The 22257-nt window shown below is 47.7% G+C and overlaps 1 protein-coding gene across 6 annotated transcripts in view; it reads left to right on the forward strand.

Annotated features, from left to right (window-relative positions):
* The first annotated feature begins 2561 nt into the window (after positions 1-2561).
* The window catches only part of Bcorl1 (BCL6 co-repressor-like 1), a 67712-nt gene continuing 48016 nt past the window's right edge, over positions 2562-22257 (forward strand). Inside the window, exons 1-2 of one of the 6 annotated variants that reach the window (XM_039099670.2) lie at positions 2562-2701; positions 4001-4080. The gene's annotated coding sequence lies outside the window, so the exon portion shown is untranslated. Of the gene's footprint in view, positions 2702-3245; positions 3452-4000; positions 4081-4471; positions 5216-5266; positions 5883-6625; positions 6728-22257 lie in introns of those variants that run through there. The other 5 variants (XM_039099669.2, XM_039099671.2, XM_039099672.2 and 2 more) reach the window with 5 other exon arrangements.

Below are 22257 nucleotides of genomic sequence, written 5' to 3' on the forward strand. Positions count from 1 at the left end.
TCTTTATGTTGTACCTACATCTGAGTGTCCTGTCTGGGTCAGTAGATGTTAGGCGTGGGAGATTTGAGAAAGACAATTTTTCCTGAAAAAGGCTGTTTTGGCATTTAACAAAAAGTATTGTATTATACTGAAAAGAATTATGGACGTGGCATCATGACTATTGGGATTCCTGGCTCAGAAACTCACTCTTCATGACCTTGAGAAGCCACCCATAGATGCTTAAGAGACTCAGTTTCTTCAATAACAGAACCAAGAACTATAGTGAGAAACAAATAGAATCACATAAGGGCATTGTAAACACTCTGATGCTATACAAAGGTGAGGTATTTTTATTATGCTTATGGTGCTAGCCTCAAATAAAATAATCATTGTTATCTACATGTTTTAAAGGTTTCCCACAGCTCTTCCCACACTGATCCTTGGTTTCCCATCATCTCCTGTAGGGCAGGAAGTCTGGCGCCCAACAGGAAAGGGCTCAAAAAAACCTCCAGCTTCACCCATCTTCCCCCAATCTTCGTTTTGCCAGATAAATGATGCAGCCAAATGGTAAGAGACAGACTAGTGGAAAGTGATGTGTTCAAAATCCATTTCAACCTCAAAATGGGGAGCAAAGTAACCCTAAGGTCCTAAGTTAGGCCTTAAGATTAGTGGCGATTTAGTAATTGCCAGAATAATTAAAATCCGCGAAGACTGTCAACTTAAAGAAGGGTCTGCAATAGCAAACCACATGGAGGTGATTTCCCTGTTAAGTAATGCATATTGAGTTCATATGTTGATTAACTTCAACATATTTCTGAATCCTCATTTTTGCTTGGTGCAAAACAGTGCGTGTGTGCATGCGTGCGTGCGTGTGTGTGTGTGTGCGTGTGTGTGTGTGCATGCGTGTGCATTGGAGGGCAGGTGTGACCAAGTAAAATAACTAGTGAAGAGATTCCCAAAGCAAAAAATAGGATGGTCCTACTATATCTACATTGCTGGAAGTTAGTGTTGAGGGTGGCGAGGACGGGCAATAGGGGCACTGCTAACCAGATCTCACACCACTATAGTCTTAACTGCTCTCATACACATCTCTCAGATCGGGTGAGGGAAACGGCAGGCAAGTCTCAACTGCCATTCGTGAAGTCTTCACAAAAAAGAAAGAAAGAAAGAAAGAAAGAAAGAAAGAAAGAAAGAAAGAAAGAAAGAAAGAAAGAGAGAGAGAAAGAGAGAAAGAAAGAAAGAGAGAAAGAAAGAAAGAGAGAAAAAAAGAAAGAGGAAGGAAGGAAGAAAGAAAGGAAGGAAGGAAGAAAGAAAGAAAGAAAACAGTCCCTAGCTCAGAGGTGGAACCTCTGGGCCTAGAGGGGTGGGACTGGGAGTGGGGGTTAGTAAGAAGAGAAAGACATCAATCCTGGAGGGTTTCCTTCTAGCTCAAACGACCCTCTCTGGCTTCCGTAGCATGGATACATATATACTAAATAATGTCAATCTGTCTGAATATAGAGATTATTTTTCCAAAGTCTTGTTATTTCCCATTCTGTTTAGAGTCCTCTAGGAAATGTTGCACATGTCTCCTGATACCCTCTGGGTTGAGACAATACCTTGGAAGTCCTCACCACCAGATCAGGGTTGAAGCTACTAAGAAACAACCTAAGACTGAAAGCAAGTCAGCCAGCAGCTTCACCTCCGCAAAGCCTCTCTCATTGGAGTTAATGTAAAGTCATCAGAGTTCGAATGTGGACCACAAGCTTCTAAGCCCTTCAAGTCCCGGGGATAGCTGGCGATATAAACACAGGAAGGATTTATTCCCTGGGCCTGGCAGGCGGTCGTTAGGGTAAAGGGGAAGGGTCAGGGGACTCAGATTGGTGTCTCAAGAGCCCAGAGGAAAAGGAGGCAGAAACCAAGCCCTCGGTCCTCTTCTAAGCAGGTTTCCCTCTGCAAAGTCTTGCAAGCTTCCTTTATAGACCTTTCGTTCCTTCCTCCCTCGGGTCTCCCCGCCAACCCAGATGCCTCCACACCCAAGCAAGGGACATCCACTGAGGGTGACCCAAGGTTTTTGCAGCCTGGGAGGTTGCCAGGAAGAGTGGGCCGAGCGGGAGTCGCGAGGCGAGGCGAGGCGGCGAGGACCCGGCATTTTTTCTTGCCCTAGCACCTGTCCCACTTCGGCGCCCGGGCTGGGGCTGCGCCTGAGCGCGGCCTCAGTTCTGGAGCGCCAGAACCACGCGCGGAGGTCGCCAAGGGTGGGGAAGTGGGGGGCCCGGAGGAAGGGCGGGGTGTCTGGCGGGGGCGTTCCCCTCAGGCGAGACCCCCGCCCTCCTACATAGACCGAGTCAAAAAAACGGGGAGAGCGTGTTACACATCAACCAGGAGCGAAAACGATCGCTCTCCGACCCCGAACGGCGTTGCGGCACCCCCCTCCCTTCCTGGAGCGGAGGGCTGGCTGGGGAAGGTGGCTGCGTTCTTCCCCCGTGGCTAGTGCGGGGTCTGCGGCTGCCCGGCGAGGTTCCGGCTTCCCCGGGGCTGGTAGGGGGGAGCCCCGAGAACTGCAGGCCCGCCCCCTTCTTCCTCCTCCTTCCCCTCCTCCCCCACGTGTCCTCCCGGAGCCCAGCGGCCTGATCCCAGCACCCCCCCTCCCCGCCACCTCCCTCCTACTCCCGCTTCGCCCGCTTCCCGGGCGGTGTGGAGAAGAGCAAAGTTGCGACAGCAGCCAGGGGGCTCTGCCCAGGTGAAGGGGGCGCTGTGACGGGGGCGGGAACGGCGTGGCCCTGCGGCGGGGGCGGGGGGGAGGATAAAGAAACTTGCTTTCCGCAGCCCCCACCCTGCGCGGGTTCGGATCTTGCGTGAACCGAGCCCTCGTGGAGACGCTGCAACGCCGCCAGGACTGAGGCCGGCACCCGGAGACGGACCCAGATCGGGACCGCGCGCTCGGGCGGGCTGCCGAGGGCAGGCAGGCCGGCACCCCGGCAAGGGCGGGGTGGGTGACCGTGCACCGGACCGAACCGCGGACTCCGGCGGCGTGGGCGCGGGACGAACCGGGACCGGGCCGAGTTGGGTGGCGAAGTAGGACGTGGATTCGGGGGGCGGGGCGCAGCGGGAGGGGGAGAGCAGGCCGGGCCCGGCTGGCCTGGGCGTGGGGGCGGGGGGCGAGTTCGGGGCACTTGCTGGGCTCTGGACCGAGCGCAAGGGCGGGGCGGCGCTAGGGGCTGGGCCCGACCGGGAGGAGAGGGCGAGGGGAGGGAGGGCAGGGGGTGGAGTAGGGGCGTGGAGTTGCAAGCGGGGTCTGGCCTCGGCCGGGGGCGAAGGTAGATCTGCGGGGCCGAAAGCGGAGGGAGGGAGGCCCGAGGCAGCGCGGCGGCGGCGGCGGCGGCGGCGGCGGCGGCGGCGGCGAAGGCCAGCTTCCGCGGAGTTTGTGCCCGGGCTTCCCAGCTGGGCTCCGGCCGCCTTACGCGCACAAATGGGGTTAGGGGACTGACTGGTAAGCAACTCCCAGTGTTGGACGGGCTTCCCTAGCGATTCCCGGAAAACCGAGGGAAGACTCCGTCTGCAATAAGCCGCACCCCCCACCCTACCTCTTAGCATCTGGATTCTGCTTTTTGAGGGGCGGCGGACCCTTCCCCACCACAATCCTTCCACTCTTCCAGCACCCTTTCCGTCTCCCTCTCACCCGTGGTCATCTGAATCTCTTTAGTGGTACGCCTTTGAGGGGTGGAAGGCGTCGAGGGGTTGCACTTTCCCTCCCTTGGGAGCAACCTAGTTTGTGTCTTATTCCTGCCAGGTAACATTGCTTGGCATGGTGTGGATCTTGGGGTTTAGATAATTTAAGCCTCTCTTCCAAGCTCTTTTGATGGCTTTTAAGGAAAGGGACGGATCCCTGGATTTTCATGACCAGATGGGGTTTGAGGACTGGGATTTACTCTTAGCTCACTTCCACTACCAACCTCTTTCCTATGAACGGTTTCTGTAGGGGCTCGAACGTGGAGGGTGGGCTACGGGAGCATTAATGTGCTTCTCTGTCTTTCCACAGGGTCAGCGTAGTTAAGGACAGCTAGTGTCAGAGGAAAAGTAGACACCAGTCCAACTACGGCCGCCCCCACTAATACTTCGGTAAGGGGGATAACACTAAGGGGATGCTGGTGGGTTGGGGCCCAGTATAAGAGTAGGGGTGGGTAGTCGCCCCCAGAGGGACTCTTTCCTGGTGGGGAGAGAAAGGCAAGCCCCTGCTTCGGGGAGGGTTCCGGGGAAGGAGATGGAGGGTGGCGACGGGGGGGGGTGCGGGAAGAATGGAAGAGTCACACCCTGCTTGCAAGGGGAGCCTCCCTTAGGCTCCTGGGAAAAGGGGACTGAATACGTGTGCTCTGTGGTACCAGGGCAGGGGAGATCTGGGGATGGTTCAAAGAGTGATCTGCACACTGGTTCTGGCACTGGTGGCCTGAGAAAGTCAGGTCGGGGTATAAGGTGGAAAGCATTGAAGGAAGGCAGACAACCAACCCTCTGGCCTTAGTGCCCAGATCATTTCCCTTTCTCAACCTCCCTCCTAAGGGGCATCGGGGTGGGGGGCGTGGAGCTCTTGGAGCCCCGCGGATTGAGTGCCTCCGCCTTTCTTGGGAGTCTATCTTTTTGCCCAGCTTGCTCCAGCTACCACTGCCTCCCTCTCTGGAATCTGCTCGGTTCTCTCTGCGATCCCCTCCTCCTCCTCCTCTCCCCTCCCCTCCCAGTGTCACCGGGGCTGCTTGGCTCTGCCCCCTTCGCCGCCGCTTGCTCCCAGCTTTAGTCCCTCCTTCTCAAGCTTGCTCCCTCCCTTCGCCTCCTCCTCCCCATCCCCCCCCCTCGCCTAGGCCGAATTCTGGGAGTTGTAGTCTCTTACCGCGCTGGCTGGCGCCGCCCGCGAACAAGGCTGGACTCGACTTCCCGTCGAGCCCTGCGACCGGCACCCACTCCACCAGGCTTCGCTCACACACACAGACACACACACACACCGCTCTCCCCCTCACTCTTTCGCTCGCCGCGGCGCTGCCAGTGTGTGGCTCTGTCTCTCCTCCGCTTTGCTGAGCCCTCCCTTCTTCCTCTCAGTTCCTAGAGTCCGACCGCCGCCGCCGTGAGAGGAGAAGGAGGTCGGTAGCGATAAGGGGCGGAGGGGGGCATCGGATGCCGGCAGTGTTAGGCGGGTGGTGGTTCAAAGAGGGTGAGAGGGAGCTCGGGTGGCGGCCTGAGCCTCCCTGCGGAGCCGACCCGGGAACAGGTGCGTCTTTTTTCTCTCTCCCCCAACCCCTCCACCCCTTTTGACTCCCCGGCTTTTCCTATTCCCCCACCCGCTTCTTTCTATCCTAAGCCTTTCCCCAACCCTGTCCGTTCCTCTTCCCTTAGCTTCTCAGCTTGCCCCCCGGGGGCGCCGTCCTCTCCGTGTCCCCGGACGTAGAGCTCTCGGGAGCTCTCTCTGTCCTCGCCCCTCCCTTCGGGACAGCTCCCCTCCACTTCCCACCTTCGTACCCCATCCCTGCCCTGCCCTATTCCCTTCTCGACCTCCTTCTCTTTTAGCCAGGTGAGACTTGTTCACCAGGATCCAAGAGAGTCTTCCCCTTGGCTGGGCGGGGGTCTCCATGGAAACGGGGGTCTGTAGATCCTAGGGGGGTAACCATAGGAATTACCCCACTCCACAGAAAAGGAGGTGGAGGCTATGGTCTTCGAAGTACCTGGCCCCAAACCCTGATCCAAGGATCCGACGATCCGAAGGGAACCTGGCCAACAGGGCAGGGCGAGAAAGGGCTTGTTATTTGGGGGGGGGGGTGTCCGTGATGAAGTCTTGAAGAGACCGGGAGAAAAATGCCCTCCAACCTTAGAGGTGGAGGTGCGACGGGTGCTCTCTCCGGATTGCTTTCTCCTCTTTTCTGGGGTGCAGGAACCTTTGGGTAAGGGGTACCCCTAGGTGGCGGCGGGGCCTGGGTTCGGGAGTGGGAGTGCTGTGATGGGGGCAGGGGCAATTATCCGAGTCCCTGGAAAAAAGGCGGGGGATGACTTCGGAGCGCCCAGGCTCCGCTGCCCTCGCTCTAGGGGCGGGGGCTACCGGGCCAGGCGAGGCGGGGAGGGTGCTCAAATTGAAGAAGGATGAGATGGGGGCAATTCATACTGGCCCCGGCAAGCCTGGTGGGAGACCCAGCTGGCTTGCAAGCCCTCAACCAGCTTCGCGCCAGGCCTGGAGGCTAGGGGTCTGGGAGGAAAGCAGAGGGCTGGAAAGGAGGGAGGCTCCGGTTACGGGGCCGGATTTCGGGATCAGGGGCAATCCCCTGGCCTTAGAGAGGGAGGGAGAGGGATGGCCACGAACCCCAGGGTTCCCCCACCCTGCTTCCTAAGGGGCGTGAGGGATGGACAGCAGGCCCGGTGGAGCAGGATTCAAGCGGATCGTGGCCAGGGAGTGGGGGGGCTTAGTGGTGGTCTTCGGGGGGAGTAGTCCGGCGGCGGGGCGGGCGGGCGGGGCGTGGGGCTCCGGCGGGCGGCGGGGCGGGGCCGGGGCGGCGCTGCTGCCGCTGCCGCCGCCGCCGCTGCTCCTGCTGGGGCCGCCGCCGCCGTTGCCGCCGCCGCCGCCGCTTCTGGGCGGGGAACCGAGGCCAAAGAGAGTCCCGTGCCGGGGCAGAGGGCGCAGGCGGCGCGCGGTGGGGAGGGGGGCTCTCTGCGGGCGGGGATAGGCTGGGGGTGGAGTCCCCGACGGGGGGCGGTACGAGCTAGGACGACGACGACGAGGAGCCCCGGGGGCCCGGTGCGTGGAGGACGAGGTGCTGGGAGAAGGAAGGGGGGGGTGGGTCCCGCGACGGGCCTCGTGGGCTTGGCTCCCGGAGGTTCGGTTTCAGGACGGAGCCCTGCGGGGGCGCCCAGAGACCAGGAAAGGGATAGAGGGGTGAACTGGACGGTGGAGGGGGCCCTCCTTGCCGGGGTCCCGTGGAGAGGAAGGCTGGGCCAGAGGGACGTCCGGGCAAGGCTGGGAGGAGCCGGCCGCACCGAGACTGGGGTTTTCGTGTTATGGAGGTGCAGGAGATTGTTGTATCGAAAGATGTGGTTGAGGGGAAAGGCGGGAGGGAAACACGCTGCAAACCCAGGAGGCCCAACACCACAGGCCATTGGGGGTGCCCTTCTGTTCCACTCAAGCTTCCCCTCTCCTCCCCATTAGAAGCACTGTGTTTTTGTTGCATTGTTTTGAAAATTTCAAGGTTGCCTGATCAAACTGTCGACATGGTGATACTTTGTCATTCTTGCTGTTTTCTGGAGTAGACAGTAAGGACAGGCTTCACTTGGCGAGCATTCTTCTAGCCCAGCGTTTTGGGGTCTCTTTGCATGCGTGTGGGAAGGGGACTTGTAAAGCAAGGCACAGATGGATACTCTCAAGGCGATTTGGAGGTCGTCCCTATGACACTGGGTAGAGGGCAGTTGCAGATAGCTTTGGTCAGACTTCTGGGGTACACTTGAAGGCTTCAAGTGTTAGTTCCATGCGTCTTTCAACTTAAAAGACTGTTTCTCAGAATCATACTGCAGAAACATTTCATGGGGAAAGAAATGGGGCGTGCATTTGGAGTTGGGAGTTGATTAGGTTCATAATAAAATTCTAAGCATCGAAGAGAGTTACCATTTTAATGGCTATCTAGTACTGTTCTGTTCAGTATGTCTTGTCCTTGAATGTTGGTAGTCAGGAACCTTTCTTTTTGGGGAGACTGTAGGTGACAGAATCAAGGCTGAGTTTGGGCAGAGTTTTAGGGTACTCGAATTGAATGTGATGTCACCTGGTGGTACTAGAGATGACAGTCTGTAGGAAAGAAACTTACAAGATTCCACTGGGGATTAAACGAGATAATCTCATTCCAAGAATCACCCAGAGGCTCCAAAAGGAAGTGAAAGGTTGAGAAGGAACCTGTAAAATTTTGACAGAAGCAAAAGTAAAACGGGATGTGGTGAGTGAAGTGAAAAGAATCCAGAGTTCCATTATACACTTGAGGGTTGTCCTTGGCATCTTGAGTAGTTCATTAGGATATTGGAAACAGGTATTTTTTGCACCTGAGGCACCTTTGTCTCGAGGTGGATCTGGGAGATGGGGGAGCCATAGGGCTTGGCACAAAAGCTCACTGCAATGGACTTTGTACGGATTTTCACATACACTTAAGTGCAGACGTTAAGGAAAAGAGAGACACTCAGGGGAAAATGAAGTATGCTCTTGTGGGTATGAACTAATCAAGGGAAAGTCACTCTTAAACTGACTTTTAAGAGTCTGACTCTTGATGGGCACACACCTTTAATCCCCGTTATCAGTGGGCAGAGGCAGGTGAATCTCTTGAGTTAAAGGCCAGCCTGGTCTACAGAGTGAGTTTCAGGATGGCCAGGGCTACACAGAGAAACCCTGTCTTGAAAACCTCCGACTCTCTTACTAGATTTGCAGGAACAGCATGTAAGTTTCTTTCTATTCTGACTTGGAGATGAAGAGAACTAGATACCAAGTTGATACAGGAAGGGGAAGGGATGCAGAAGTCTGGGTTGAATAGACTAGTTCTTTAAAACAGCAGTAAGGAAGGGATGGCTGGTTGTTGGAATAGGGCAGAGAAGCTTTGCTGTTGGGAGTCAGTTTTCAAGGTAGAGGGAAGTTGTAGAAGAAATGGGGCTGTACGAAGGGCACTCTTCTGGATCTGGCTAGTTTTTGATTTGCCACGCCTGTTAGAGAGGACGTGTGGCATCCAGGAGATCCCTTTCTTACTGGTTTAGAGGCTCTTGGGAAGCAAAGGAGGTTTCTCTGGGGGTGTGTATCTGAGCCTTATTCGTGATGCAGTTCTCTACCCAGGCAAGGAAATGCTTGGTGAAGGTGGCAGAGGTTAATCTGTGCTAGCTTTAGGGAGGAGCTTTGCTGAGAGAAACAGAATCATAGGAGCAAGAGAGTTTTACCACTAGAAAGAAGTCAGGAAGAGGGGACCATAGGGCAGTGAATGGGGGAAGGAAGATGAAGATGAGCACCACCGTTCCTGTGTCAGGTCTAACTAAGAAGAAAGCAGGAAGTTGAAACCTCCAGGGTAATGTTTTCCAAAGAAAGTTCGAAGAACCCTGTGGGCTCTCCACAGTTTAATACTAGAATTGCTAAGGCTGGTATAAGAAAGAAGAACTTGGATAAAAATAGGGCTAGGGAGAAACTGGCATTTGGAGAGAAATATAAATATATTTACCCATAAAGGAGGAGAGGTAGTATCCATATTAAGAATTTAAAATATGCAATATGGGCTGGGCGCGTAAAATGCTTTGCCTAGATGTGTGATGGCTTGGGTTCAAGCCTTAGTATTGAAACAGAAAAACAAAACAAACCCCCAACAATGTGAGAGAAAAGAAGATTAATCAAGACCCACAGGAGAGAGACATTCAGATGCTGTTCAGAGCTGGAATTGAGGAGTGTAAAGATTAATTTATGATAGCCACTACTATGGGAGGACCCAGGACAGAATAGCTGGGATTAAGCTGATTTCTTAGGAAATCCAGATGACTGTAAAGATTCTGAATGGGAAAGGGGAGTCTTAGTATCACATTGAATGGAGAAGAGGAGAAAATGGGAATACACCCGTTTTTCCAGTCTGTGAGCAGGAGGAATCCTAGATATAAGGACGTAAGCGATAGAAATTCCAGAGTAAAACAAACCGGATAAAGAACAGGGACCTGAGAGCCTTGGACCAGAATTGAATGGTGGACTTTTAAAGGCACCAAAATCTAATTGAGACTAATTGGGACTTAACTGGAGTACATTTACACTGGTTTGTGAATTCTAGGTGGAGCTATCTGGGATGGATTGGGTTGGCTGTTAGATGTATAGAGCTTTTCCAGGGTCAGCTAGCCTGGCAGGAATTCCATGTTGAGTTTGGATGGAAGAATGAACACTAGAGGGGAATGGAGAGACTTGGGAGAGCGAAACTTGTTACTAATTGGACAGGAAGGGGTGAGAGAATACTGATGGTTGTGTGAAGGAAGATGGGGTACTTAGATTGAGGTAGTTTTTTGAGAAAGGAAATTTCTTAATGTTAGCATTGGAAGTCAGCCTGAGTCTGTGTCTGCTTGAATCTTCAGTGCTAAGAGGGAGGAAATAAGTAATCTACCTTTCTGTCACTAGGGGATTCTAGGGCAGTATTTTATATGATCTCTTATATGAGCCCGGCATTATTCATGCCAGTCTGTAAAATGTAGGAAATTGTCCTCTTTCTAAACCTATCTTTTCCTGCTGTTCATAACTTTAAAATAGTCTTTTATGTTGAAAATGTTCTTTAGTGAACTAAAGTTGTGATCTGGTCAAGAGCAAAATGTAACTCTGTTTCTGCCTCCGAAATTCAAGTAAACTCTTGTATTTTTTTTAAAGCAGTAGGAACTCTTTCCTCATAAAACATGTAAAAATTGATCATTTTTTAGCAGAGTAAGTGTAGATTTGTTAAGGAACAATGAGAAAACTTTAGAGTGTGTATATGTGGGGGAGGGGGCAAGGGAACAATACCCTGGTTGTTGACTATTAATTAATTAGTTAATTAATTAATTCTGGTTTTTGTGAGATATGGCCTATGTAGACCAGACTGGCTTTGAACTTACAGAGATCTGCCTGCTTCTGCCTCTGCTTCCCAAGTGCTTGGATAAGAGCAGCTCCCTTGTGTTTGCCCCCTTGTTGGTAGATGAATTGTGATGAATTCGAAGATGTGGCTTGTTACTTGTAAAGTGCAGCGATTTTCAGCTTTCCCCAGTAGAGTTAAGTAAGGCAAGATGTGGGTTCATATGGATTTGAAGATTTTTAACTTGGGCTAAGGATTTGGGAAGGACGGAATTCTATGTAGCAGCAGCAGCTTTGGGTTTGAGACATTGTTACTGTCTGCTAAGAAACAAAATGTGCTTACCTCATTACTAAGATAGAAGAAGTCTTAGTATGGATTCCTTTTAAAGGTATAGTAGAATTTTACCAATGCAGGGGTATGAGGACACCAAGGAGGTCTTTATTTTTCTGAGCTCTGTGAAAGTATAATACACAAATCCAATCCCAGGGAGAAGATTCACTGAAAATACTTGGGTCTGTGAGATGATTGAATATATTTTCTCATAAAGAGTCTTTACTCACTTGAACTTGGACTTCCAAGCAAATTAACCTACTTTGGAGACAGCTGTGTTCGAGTCATTGTTCAACTTCCTAATAGTATGGCAGGAAGCAAGTCGATATTCGCTAAATTTCTTGAGAGCCTCAGTATTCTTATCTAGACAATGGAGATGATACTAATATTATAGGATGGTCAGAATTATATAAAATAAAATATATATAGGAACTGCTAAGGAACTTAAGAAATGGAATATACTTTTAGAACTAAAATTTCTTGTGTCTTATGGCATTACTTAATGCACCATACAGTGGCAGAATGAAACCGAAAACTCATTTTGCTGCCCATCCCTCATATCTTAGCCCTTTGTCTTTTTTTCTGTAATCCCTTTTGATTAGTTGACATTCAGCATTTATTGCATGGTAGGGAGAAACACCTAAACACATTGTTGCACTTGCCTCAGGTGGATGTGGTAGTTGCTTTTACAGCTGTGCCATGACACTGCTTACTACTTCTGGATAGGAACTGACGACTGTATATCCCCTTGAAACTTTAAGAGATTGTTTGGGTCAGAGGTATCAAATTCCCTGCAGCTGCCTGATGTGGGTGCTGGGAACTTAACTGGGGTTCTCTGCAAGAGCAACATATACTATTAACCACTGAGTTATGTCTCCAGCCCAAAATGCTGCTTTCAGTTAAAGGACTGTTATGTTAGATTATGGCTGGTGAAGCTTTCTAGCTATCTCTGGAAATGCTACGAAAGCGATAGAATCTGGAACTGAGGTGCTTCGATGATAAAGATGCTCATCAATGATTGAATGGGAGAGAATAATACTGAAGAAAACTCTGGGTTCCCCAAACCAAACTTTCTGGGCAAAGGATAAACAGTGGCCTTCAAAGTAGATCTCACTGCAGCTGGAGTAGACGTTGGTGTCAACAATTGCATCTCTGTTAGTTTTGCCAGTACAGGGACAGACTGAAGACAGGCCAATTGAAAACAGCAGATTGACTGACAACAATTTCTGTTTGATTAGAAAATGCATTGTTATTCTTTACCTGTCCTCTACCCCTGAGATTTACCTGCCTATTTCAATTCTATTTAGGCAAATATTAAGGCCGTTTCCTGAGCCCACATTGACTGGTTGTCCATAAGTTACCTAGGTTTAAAAGTTAGCTGTGGATGTAGCCCACTGAGATAGTTGGGAGACGATTTCATTATTTTGCTTGGCATAATTTTAGTTGAGTTTTGTGTTTCTCTTCATTGTAGAAATAAAGCAGGGATAGAGTTGATGTGAGAGCAAGGCAGTCAAAGAAAGACTTGCACGCAGTCCTGTCCTGTTTTGCTTTGTTTTGTTTATTTGATGTGTGTGTGTGTCCGCACGTGAACGAACATGTGTGTGCATGTGCATGACAGCTTGTCGGAGTTGGCTCTCTCCTTCCACCATGTGGGTCCCAGGGATTAAATTCAGGTCATGAGGCTTGGTGGCAAGTGCTTTCATACATTGAGCCATCTATCTCACTGACCATATTTTGTTTTGCTTTTGAGACAAGGTCTCATTGTATTGCTCAGGCTAGTCTTGAACTTGTAAGTTCAAGTGATCTTCCTGCCTCAGTCTCCTGAGTAGTTGGGATGGCAGGCATACAACATTGTGCCAGACTTACATATTTCTGCCTGGGTACTGTACAATATAGAAAAGAGTTGGTTTTCCCCTGTAGTTTATTTTAGCAAGCTATTTATTGAGCCCATATTATGTGTCTTATGCTAAAACCTGTTGGGAGGGGGCTAGTAAATCTTTGGATGGGTAGCAGAGTGAGTCATACAGAGTTTGTATACTGTGTAATAAGAGGGATAAAGTAAAACAATAGCTTCAAATGAATTATATATGTAATCTATGTAGTCCTAGCAGAGTCTCATCTTCAGATAAAAGAACAGAAAAAGTAACCTGATAATGGTGTCTCCAAATATTCATGTACATTCATGACCTAGGAGTGCTTTACAAAAGCAAAACTTAGATGAGGAGGAATCCCCTTTGCATGAAAAGTCCATATCATAAGTTCAGTATACTAAAGTGGAGACTTAAGAGGGACACTGTCAGAAGCATAGCAATAGGGATTCACATCTTATACTGGTTCATGTTGAGACTGTAATGATGCACTAAATGTTTTCAGGATCCTACTGAAGACCAGGATGGAGGAAAGCTAACACTTATTTTTTGAATAACAGAAATTAGCTAACACTTATTTTTTGAATAACAAAAATTAGAAGTCTCACAAAATGTCTCTGTTTATGTAGATGCCTTGCTGAAGTAGCTTTGCTGATTGATATCATAATGCTAACTTAAGTTTTCCAGGTATCTGTGCCATGTAGAAGTTATACAAAAACTTGAAGGGATTTATCCCCCCCTCTATATATGTATATATGGACTCTCTTGAGATGCATTTACCAGGCAGTTGTGAGGCACTCGCATGGGTTCTGAGAACCAAACTCTAGTCCTCTGGAAGAGCAGGGAGTATTCTTAACTGCTAAGCCATCTTTCTAGCCCCAGCTGTATAAAATCTTATAGCTGAAGCCTGACTTTAGTATAAAGTTATTAATGCAATGATATATTTTTTAAATAGAGCAAATTAGTTTCTTTTACTTCAGGAAAAGAACACAAATGTTTGAATAGTAAGGGGGAAATCAAGGCAGAGCGTAGATAAGCTAAAGCAATCTGATGGCATGAAAATCTAAGTAAACCATGAAAACTTCTGTTTTGGTTCACTTCACCCTCAAAATATATTACCTCTGGTCCCTGTAAGTGCTTCTGTGTTATGCTCAGTTCCAGATTAGTAAGACGAATGTATTATTTGCAAAGTGTGATAGTCTTGAGGTGGCTGAGAAATGGAGAAGGGGTGTTCTCTAAGGTTTTCTACCACACTTTAGGCTGTGGGTCTTGGAATATACTGTTTCAGATGATGAAACAGTGGTTAGAGGGCTCTAATACTGTTGCTATCTGATTACATTTGTCTTCTTCCTTCCCTTCTTCCTCTTCCTCCTCTTTTTCTTTTGAGACAGGGTCTCACTATGTGTTACAGGTTGTTTCTGAACCAACTGCATAGCTCAGGCTAGCATGAAACTAGGGATCCCCCTGCCTAACCAACCTTCCTCATTTCTAGGTTTATACCTCCATATCTATATCATGAATGGATTATGATGTTTCTAAATATCAAGTCACTTCTAAAAGCATGGGGTTTAGCACCTATAGTAGTGAAGACGTATATAATAGAATCCTACGTTAGTGTTCTCCAGAGCTCTGTGGAAAATTGTAAGCCTCGACCATCTAGTTACTGAGATGTGTGTCTAGCCTGCCAAGGTAACTACATTGGAGGTAACTAAATTCATCAGAACGAGTAAGCTCTCATGTGTTTAATGGACACTTAACATTCCTTTGTATCCAGTCTCATAAATGTTTGTAGGCACATGTTTTAAATATGATGGATCTGAAGGTATCCATACTAGAGTCATGTACAGGTAACGTCTTATTCTTTGTGTTAAATACAAGAATTATACCTTGGAAGAGAATGTAACATCCTTTGTCTGACTGTATATGATAGATATCACTGGAAGTATTCAGAAAGAAAGAAAAAACAAACTTAACTGAGCCAGAAAATGTATTTAGTTAGATACATTGGACAGTAAATAAGGAGTTAATTTTTTTTTTCCGGAGCTGGGGACCGAACCCAGGGCCTTGCGCTTCCTAGGCAAGCGCTCTACCACTGAGCTAAATCCCCAACCCCAATAAGGAGTTAAATTATTGAGTGGGTTCTTCCTGGGTGATTCTTGTATGTGACACCATCCATGGAGGTAGAAGGATGTGGTCTATGTGTAGGGGGGAAACACAGGAAAACAATTGGGACATTTCTGCATCCCTTAACTTTCAGGGATGATGGCTGATTAGTCGCTAGAAAAGATGAGGGGGATATAGGTATGGAGAGGGCAGATAGCAGAATGTAAGAACAGTCTTCCATGGGAAACCACTAAAACAGAGCATTTTATTTTTCTTAACATTTATTTTATGCGTATGAGTACATTGTAGCTGTCCTCAGACACACCAGAAGAGGGCATCGGATCCCATTACAGATGGTTGTGAGCCACCATGTGGTTGCTGGGATTTGAACTCAGGATGTTCGGAAGAGCAGTCAGTGCTCTTAACCACTGAGCCATCTCTCCAGGCTAAAACGGAACATTTTCAATGAGGGCAAACATTCTCACTGGGATTAAAGTTTGGGGTATGTAATTAAATGGGGAAGCACATGTGTTGATAGCCTGTTCGATATACACGGTAGGGAGCATATCAGTGATGCTGCTTTTCCCAAAATGAGATAGTTGGATCACCTTTCTTTTGCTTTTCTAAAGTTTTCTTTTTTATGAGTATAACCCAAAGCTTTTCATTTCTATCAGAACAGTAGAACCCAAAGTTGCTTTTCCTCCTTCATGAGTCACCACTGACCTTAAATTTAAGGAGGAATCACCACCTCCTACTTAAATTGTCTACTGGCCACACTTAGAATCTTTTTTTTTTTTTTAAAAAGACTTATTTATTTAATGTATATGGATACACTGTAGCTGTCTTCAGACACACCAGAAGAGGGCATCAGATCCCATTACAGATGGTTGTGAGCCACCATGTGGTTGCTGGGATTTGAACTCAGGACCTCTGGAAGAGCAGTTGGTGCTCTTAACCGCTGAGCCATCTCTCCAGCCCCACACTTAGAATCTTAAGGGCAGATTTAGGGCCAGGCTTCAAGATAAATATTTTCTGGTTGTTTCTTCTTTTTTATTTTTAAGTCATAATTGCTTCCAGGTCACAGGTCATTAAGCAAAGTAGGCCAAAAGGAATCTGAAAGAGTACTGCTAGAGTGGTTTTACCTGAGATCCTGTCCTCATGTTGAGCTCAGCCATGAAGAAACAGGCTTGTATCATGCAATGGTTAGAGAGTCTATTACGACCTGTGTATCTACTGCCACCTTTGCTTATCACTAATTGGGTCTTTGGTCACAAAGGAAGGGTTGAAGATTTTGACAGTATTGAGGTTAGAAACTTTACAAATACCATCTAGGCTGGGCGTGGTGGATTATGTCTGTAACCAAAGCGCATAGAAAGCTAAGACATAAAGATTGCTGTGAGTTTAAGAGCAGCCTGGGCTACATAGTATAGGTAACAAGTAAAACTGGAATCCATATCAAAATGATGTTTCCAAAGTCAACAAGTAAGCCAGGGGAGGTGGCACATACCTGCAATCTAGCACTCGGGGAGGAAGCAGGAAGATCAGTACGTCAAGGCCACAGTCAGCTGTATAGTAACTTTGGGGCCAGCCTGAGTATTGTGAAACTCCACCTGAAAACAAAACAAAAAAGACCCCAAATTGATAAACAAAAACCCATTATCTACTTTCATGTAAAATACTTGTCAGATTTTTGCCCTGTTACCTTCCTTAATGTTCTATGCTTTTGTTGGTTTGTTTGGTTGGTTTGTTTTTTGTTTTGTTTTTGAGGTAGGGTTTCTCTGTGTAGTCTTGGCTGTTCTGGGACTTACACTATAGACCAGGTTGGCCTTGAACGTAGAGATCCGTACCACTGCCTCCTAAGTGCTGAGATTAAAGGTGCTCGACACCATAGCTTGGCCATAGCTTTGTTGTGAAATCTACTTTTGTCATCTTCTTTTCAAAACAAAATTCTGCCCTTCAGTAAAATCTTCATATTTTAGGGCTGCTCATCTCCTGTTAGTGACTCGTTACATATAACCTCCTCTTCCCTTTTTTGATAACATATTCTCTTTAAGCTTTTCTAAAATGCTTCAGTGCTTCCCCACAGTATTTCAGTTTGGCCCATGATGGTGAAATCTTTCAGGTTCCCCTATTTCATTTTTCCCGTTTGGTTGCTGCGTGTCACGTCGTGGGCTTCTCCTTCACGCCTTCTTTCCATGCTCTTAGCTTCTAGCATGTTTTCTTTGCTTTCGCAGTTGTGTCTTTTTTTCTTCACCTCTCTACATCATGGCTTTACTTCTAGTACCTATTTATTTTCAGCTTAGCTGCTATTTTTACCACTTTAACATTATCGCTCTTTCATTACTCCATTCTTGTCTTGGTTTCCCCTATTCTAGTATGGCCACTATGGCTGACTATACACTATCCAGCCTTCTTGCTAGACACATTTCCCAGGATGACAATCAGTCTCTGCTATCTACATAGGCATACTAAATGGCAAAGCTCTATTTTTTTTTTCAGGCACACTTGCTGCTTTGAGCTTGTGGAACATGTGTTCTTCTTTGTCCTTATCATGAGTTAGATAAGACTTTTTGAGTGACTTTGACCAAAGTGAAGATAGCTGACAGTGGTCCCTCTCATTGCTTTCTAGGCAGTGACAGCATTTGAGTCTTGGGTCATGCACCTTATTCTTAACAATTACATGGTTGTGACAACTGGGAAACCTTTTGAGGTATTTCATGTCCCTATGTCTGTGATTCCTGGGTCACTTGGGATTACCAGGTTTCTTCCAAGTTCCTTTTTCGAACTTGGCCTTCACTTATGGGCAAAGAAAGAGTGAAGTAGGGAGAGAGAATGACAATATCAATGTGGGTGCGCTGAATGGAAGCGTGTGTATCATGTGTGTTTGTATGATTTTTCTTTTCTGCTCACCTCCCCTGTGTACCTTGTAGTGCGCTTTATAGTGAGTGATTGCTAACTTGATTGGACAGGATATAACAAAACAGAATCCTAGGCTTACTGAATCAGAATGTGTGGAACTGAAACCTAAGATACTATTTGGAAGCAGCTCCTCAGGGATCTTGGCTTGAGAAACACTGGTTTGCATTGACTGTTCTGGTCCCAAGTACTCCGTTGCCAGCGGAAGCCTGTTTTCTAGTGCAGCATTTGATGCTCCCATTGGCTTTCTCTCTTGCTACATGAATCTTGCCTTCTTATGTAGGCCACTTAGTTCAGTGTCCTGCCTGTGTGGCTGCTGTTTTCTACCCCTTGAGCACAAAGACTACTGTTAATTAGCAACAGTGGACTTCAGATGGTCAGGAGTACTGCTCTGATAAAATCAGGAGAAAAATTACAAGGCCAGGATTTAAGAGGATGCCTAATTTTCAAGATTTCATGAGGGCTGGAGAGAAGGTTCAGTGGTCAAGAAGAATGGTACTGCTCTTACAGAAGACAGAATTTGATTCCCAGCACCCAAATCAGGTGGTCTGTCCTGACTTCTCTAACTCCAGCTTCAGGGATCCAACGCTTTCTCGTCTCTGCACTCATATAAACATATCCATATTCTCTCTCTCTCTCTCTCTCTCTCTCTCTCTCTCTGACTCAGAAATAGTGAAAGTCAATTTTTAAAAAGACTTTCTGAAAGCAGAGGCCTCCAGCGTCTGTTTTGCTCTCTAGGTTGTTACGCACTACAGCATGAACGTGTTTGACTTTAGCTTCTGTTTTATTTGTTTTGCCTCTACCTTTCCTTTCATGTTTTGTTGGGCCTAAAAGCTCTTTATCTAGAGGATGTTTGGTCTGTTGCTGTTTCCAAACACTGAGAATCCCCCTTTGACTTCTGTCCTGGACCTGCAAACAACTTATCTCCTAGACACAGAACAGAAATAATTCTGAGTGAAAAATCATGTGTTTGGATTGGGTGGTGGGGTCCCATACCTTTAATTCCAGCACTAGGGAGTTAGAGGCAGTCAGATCTCTGAGTTCGAGGCCAGCCTGGTCCACAGAGCAAGTTCCAGGACAGCCAGGACTACATAGAGAAACCTTGCCTCAAATCCCTACCCCACCCCCACCCCCCAAATCACATGGTCACTGAAGTACCCGCTGTTAACAGATAATTAGGTAGCTACTAAAACTTGTACCTGGTGTTGAAATTCATCTTCCAGCAAGAATAGGTCCTTCAATTACCTAACTCCGCAGGTAGTTTTTAGAGAACATGAAAAAGTAAGGTGTATCAGCCAGCAACTAGAAACATTTTTTTCTCTGGTTTTTCTTTTCTTTTGTTTTCTTTTCTTTTCTTTCTTCCTTCCTCCCCACCCCTCTCTCTCGTTCGTTCTTTCTTTCTTTTCTTCTTTGCTTTTAATTTTTCCAAGATATGGTTTTCTGGGTCCTAGTTGTCCTGGAACTTGCTTTGTAGAGCAAGCTGGTCTTGAATTCAGAGAGATCTGTCTGCCTCGGCCTCCTGAGTGCTGGGATTAAAGCCATGTACCGCATATTTCTCCTTATGTAGCCCAAACTGACCTTGAAGTCTCAGTCCAGTTTGGATTACATTCACCACTAAAGCCTAGCAAATAGGGTCTTTGTTAAAAACGGTTCTAAAATTGCCCCAATGTTAGTAATGTTAAAAAATAATCTTCAGGGAAAGGTAAAGAAAGCATTATGACTCTCCAAATATTGAAAAACGAACACATAGTAAGGATCTTATTTTTCTTCCTAATTAATGAGAAAGCTAGACATGTTATAGCTACTGTAAAGAAAAAGCCAAAAAAAATCACAAAGTCCTGTGGAGTCAAGGAATTGGATGGCAAGTGAAGGTAAAACTGGTTTTTCCACAGTGAGGTGGAGTTGGGAGCAGGAGATGAATCTCAACTTTATGGGACCGTGACAGACTTTGTATATCCATCAGCTACTTGGAATTTACCAAGGTGTAAAGTAGGGCAGTGGTGGTGAACTGAGGCAGAATCCAGCAACTTTGAACAAAGTACACTATACAGATAATGCATGGATATTTTTCTTATAGTAAGCAAGCATGGTAGATACTTTCTCATTTTGGTTTATTTTGCTTCTAGTGATTTCTCAGGGTCATTCCCTCAGTTCTCATGTAGAATTCAGTTTCATATAAGATGTATTTACTGAGTCCTTACTATGTGTAAAGTATTACAGAGGAACCGAAGACCAGGAAGAAAAGCAGTGTTCCTCCTGTGGTGGAGAGACACGGATGCCCATGTCCCCAGCTAACTCAGAGCAGAGTAGAACCAGTGTAGGCCAGACAAAAGAAGGAAAAGAGAAGAAAGAGGAGAACCAGAAAGGGAGGGGTTAACGGTTCTTGGGCTGAGGCTAGGGAATGACACAATGACATTTGAGCCAGGCATTGAGGGATGGTAGTAGGGGAAGAAGGGGAGCACACGGGGAGGCCATGTCAGAGTGAAGCAGCAGCAGGGTCCTGAAATTAGGTGGTCAGGAGCTGCGGGATGACAAGGATGGCAGGCAAAGGGCCAGATGGGGCAGAAGAGGATCATGCAGAGGAGGTTGGAGACGAGGACCTGAGGGCCCTGAAGGCTGTCCTAAGAATTCGGGCTTGAGTACTGCCTTGATTCTGATGGCTTTTGACGAGAGTAGGGAAGTCTGATCGAAGCAGCATTTCAGAAGATGAATTGATTGTGGAATCAAGCGATGGGAGGCTAAGAGAGCAGTTAAGAGGCCAGTATAATATTCCTGTGGCGAGATGATGCCTGTACCAGGGCAGTGGCAAGAGGGACAGAAAGAGAGGGGGAATTGGCTTTATCAAGACTTGACTCCTGATTTGATCTGGGTGATGGGAGAGGAGTTGAAGAAATGTCAAGTGAGAGGACAGTAGTGCTAGTAACGGAGGAAGCAGGCTGTGGTTGGGCATGGTGGCTGGGCTGCAGAGGACATTTATGGGGACAGATAATGAGTCCACTCTGACATGTGTTACATTTGAGAGGCATGGTGGACATCCAGTTAAGTGCAAGTTGCTGGTATCTGGAATTCTGCTCTGGGCCTATGGAGAGAGGTCAGGGTTACATTTGAGAGTGACCTGTCCGTTTAGGGGTGAATTGAATTTGTGAGAGCTGAGAGAGCTGGACAGTAAGGCTTTGTTTGATACAGAAAGCGCCCCAGAAGAAAGAAGGAGAGCTATGCAGAAAGATGACAGAGGGACAGGAGACAGAAGCAGAGGCTTGATGGACAAGTGAGGGTGGGAAAGACTGGGAGGGATCTCTAGAAAGGGAGGCAGGTAATGAGAGTGAGAGACTGAAGAGGAGCCAGGGAAGAGGCAGGAAGGGAAATTGGAAGAGGTTGTGCTCAGAGAGTCTCAGAAAAGGGAAGGGAACACAAGATATCTGAGAGAGGGATTGGAGAGGAAAAATGTGAAGAGGGACTTGAAGGAGGGGGCTGCGATCAGAATGTAAAATGAATAAATGAATGCAAATTGGAGAGTGAGGAAGAGAACAAGGAGAGATCGAGAGAGAAGGAAAATAAAGGAAGGAGGAAGAGATAGTAAGAAGGAAGGATTAAGGTGAAGGCTCATATTCAGTGACCATCCAGGTTTCTGGGGTAGATAACAGAAGGATCACATACAGAGAAACCAGCCAGCACCAAGCCAGGAAAGGCTGGAGAAAGGAAGGATGAAGAGAAGGGGTAAGCAGCAGCTGACTGACACCGACGCAGATACTCACAGCCAAACAGACCAAGCTTGGGAAGTCTTTGTGGAGGATGTTGGGGAAGGATTGCAGGCCTTGGAGGGGATAGGGAACCCCAACTCTGTTGCCTGCCTGTGGATCCTGTTCCCCTAACTGGGCTGCTTCGTCTGGCCTCAGTGGGAGAAGATGCACCTAGTCCGTCAGTGCCTTGGTGTGCCAGGATGAAGTGATACCCAGGGAGAACCTCCTGCTTCTCAGAGAGGAAGGAGATGGGAACAGGAGGGGAGGAGCACCGTGAAGGGGGACTGGGAGGAGGAGGCTGTGATCAGGATATGAAGTGAATAAATTAATGGAATAAGACACAGTTTGAATTAGAAAAGAAAAGGGGAGGGCAGTAAGGACAACAGAGCCTGTTGGCCTCTGCAGAGACGGGGCTAGGATGAAATCAAGGAAGAGAAAGGGTTGGTAATCTCTATTCTTTCTTCACCACCTTCCTTGAATCCAGCTCCTCCTTGATCTGAGCTGGCATTCCCCCCTCCTGCTTTGAGAACTTTTCTTTCCTCTACCGGGATTGTTTTTCCCTCTAGATATGTAGATTGCTTGTTCCTTCACACCCTTTAGGTTGTTGAAATGATTCCCTCTTGGGGAGGCCTATGTTGATCACTCTGTTGTGAACCGTAGCTCCTCCACTCACTCCCCTGACACTGTCCCCAGGTTCCTTAGTCTGCCTGTATAGCTTGGAATGTACTATAACACAGACCACTCTAAAGTGCTCATGGTCCTTCTCACTGCCTCTGGAATGCA

The sequence above is a fragment of the Rattus norvegicus genome, chromosome X (genome assembly GCF_036323735.1).
Source record: "Rattus norvegicus strain BN/NHsdMcwi chromosome X, GRCr8, whole genome shotgun sequence".
Lineage (NCBI taxonomy): Eukaryota > Metazoa > Chordata > Mammalia > Rodentia > Muridae > Rattus > Rattus norvegicus.